The sequence below is a fragment of the Buceros rhinoceros genome, unplaced genomic scaffold, assembly GCF_000710305.1.
Source record: "Buceros rhinoceros silvestris isolate BGI_N320 unplaced genomic scaffold, ASM71030v1 scaffold17776, whole genome shotgun sequence".
Lineage (NCBI taxonomy): Eukaryota > Metazoa > Chordata > Aves > Bucerotiformes > Bucerotidae > Buceros > Buceros rhinoceros.
The window spans coordinates 34,608-37,306 of record NW_010419511.1 but is presented as its reverse complement, the minus strand read 5'-3'; positions in this window follow the sequence as shown (position 1 = coordinate 37,306).

Sequence of the window (2,699 nt, the reverse complement as noted above, 5' to 3'; positions counted from 1 at the left end):
CTCTTCCGAATGAGGGGGCAAAGTGGACTGTGGGTCTGCTGGGACACGAGTGGCATTAGCGGGGCTGCAGAGCTGCTTCCTCCTGTCCCGCGGCTGCGGTGCGGCTGCAGGAACCCTGTGGGGCAGTTTGCTCTTTCTGCAGCCCTGACAGCCCCCAGGGGAGTGGGAGCAAGTTGGGACAGGTCTTGGGGTTACCCTAACCTGGGTGCAGTCTCCGGGGTATGCAGGCTGCAAACGCTGCACACGCACTTCTGTGCCACTTCGCTGTGATCTGAGGGAAGCAGAGGTGTGGAAACACAGCCGTCGCCTTCCCCATGTGCAAGGAAGCTTCGCCAGAGAGAATCCTTGTTGTCAGCCATCACTCAGCCCTGAAAACTGGGGAGAGTTTTCTTGCAGGAGGAAGGTAGCTTTGCAGGGCCCAAGGAGCTGTACAGCGAGGTAGCTGCTCCCCCAGCCCATAACCCAGTGCAGGGAAAGGAGGGAGCTGTGATCAGTCCCTTTTCCCAAGTAACAAGGGATAGAACAAGAGGAAACGGCATCAAGTTTTGCCAGGGGAAGTTTAGGTTGGACATTAGGAAAAATTTCTTCACCAAAAGGGTTGTCAAGCCCTGGAACAGGCTGCCTGGGGCAGTGGTTGAATCACCATCCCTGGCAGTCTTTAAAAGACGTGTAGACGTGGTGCCGCGGGACACAGTTTAGTGGTGGACTTGGCAGTGTTTGGTTTATGGTTGGACTTGATGATCCTGGGGGTCTTTTCTGACCTAAATGTTTGTACGATTCCATGATTCCTATGCCCTGTGGGACCTCTAGCAAATCCCATTAAAATCAGTGATTAAACTCCCATTAAATCTCCCCACTGTGCTTTCCAGGCTTTGCCACAGCCCAAACTCAATTCCCTCTTTCATCCTGGGGACAGATGCATGATTGTTCCACCAGGCTTGGTGGCAGTTTTTTCTCTAGTATAACCTTCAATTTTTTCTTGCCGCCTTTGGCCTTGGCTGGACACTGCTGTGTAGGCAGGAAGATTCATCTAGACCACATTTTCAGAGTGACATTACATGGTGCTCCACAGAGCTCCCTTCGGGACCTTCCTCTGTTGTCTGTTGTGGAAAAAGCATCGTCACCCCCAGTCTATAGAGAGAAGCACCAAAAATAAGGCTTAGGAGACACAGGAGGCGATGAGCAAATGGATCCTGCACTGTGAACCTGGTTCCTGCAAGAACCGAAGGAGAGCGTTTCCAACCAAAAAGTGCAAATGCCACAACCACACGGTGGGGAGCAGGGCCCACGCAAAGAGCTCTCTGCACCCTGCCTGGTGGGGTAAGGAGAAAGGTTGCTGGCTTGAGTGTTAAAGCATTCATTCTGATTCTTGGAAAACAAACTCCTTGAAGCAGATCACCACGCCACCCTGAGCCGCCACGCCGGCCCAGCAGCATCCCTGCGAAGGACTCGTCCCCCAGCACCACTGCAGTGTAGCTCAGTGGTTTGAGCCCTGCTGGTGAGCGGCGTTTTGTAAAGCTTCTGCTGCCCCAGCGCCCTGTAAGGATCACGCAGATCTCTGGCACCTCCTCAGAGGTGTGCCCGCCATTGCATCAGGGCTTTGGGTGCAGAAGCCGTAAAGGCTGGCAGAGGCCTTGGTGTTACATATAAGGTTGGGAAAGTTCTCTCGGTTTCTGGTGGTGAAAGGAGAGGAGGCTCATCGGTGCAAACCTCCCGAGGTGCCAGTCTGCGATCCTCCTGGCAAACAGGGGTTGCCCATCACAGCAGAGAGGGGCACGATAGGGTGGGCTCCCTGCCAAACTCTTTTGGGGACCTTTTCCAGTTGCAGGGAGGTCACTTGACAAGCAGCAGAAAGATCTGTTGTGAGATTGGCTTAGTTTATGCAAGTGCTAATTAATGGCTCATTGGCAGCTGCCCTGTGGGGTTCAACCTTGCCCTCCCAGAGCAGGAGGGACGGAGCCTGCTGCATTGGGTTGGGCTGGCACAAATCACGCATTGGCCCTTTATCTCATCAAACTCAAACGTGAAAATTGATGACTCGGGCAGGCTCCACCCTGGGAGCTTTTTCCACAACATTCATGCCAGTCGGGGCGTGGAGCCTTGCGGGTTTTTGGTGGCATTTTCACACAGACAAGAGCTCTGACAGGCTGCCTCAGCGCAGATCTGAAGCCTCTGCTTTCCTTAGGGTCCTGCCTCATCCCACCCCTCCAGCAGGATTTCTGTCCCTCGGCTCCTCCTGCTCCTCACCTCCAGCAGTTCACCCCCGCTGCGAGAAGGCTGGCTGGTGCTGCAGGAGCAGCAAAGGGGTGAGCACAAGCTGCCCCCTGCTTCGGGAGCAAATCTCTCCCAGTTGTGGAGGTTGCACAGAGCAGGTGTCTGTGTTTGTGCTGTAAGTCGTTGCAGCTGTTCTGTCGCTGCAAATGAGTGCGAGCTGAAACGCTCCAGCTAAACTGTCACGGCAGACTGTGCCAGAAGAGTTGATTTAGTTTGCTGAGCTGGTGTTATCTGTAGGTAGGACTGAGCAAGCTCTTTCTGGAGCAGAGTTCAGCTTAAGCTTGTCACAGTGGTCCTGTGAGGTTAGTGATGCTCGGTAGTCACCTGTGATGCGGTGAGAAGGTGCAGCTGCCCCGGGCTGTGCTGCCATTCGCTTGCAGAAGCAGGGGCAGGGGGGGGGGGGGGGGGCCTGGGACGAGGGGGGG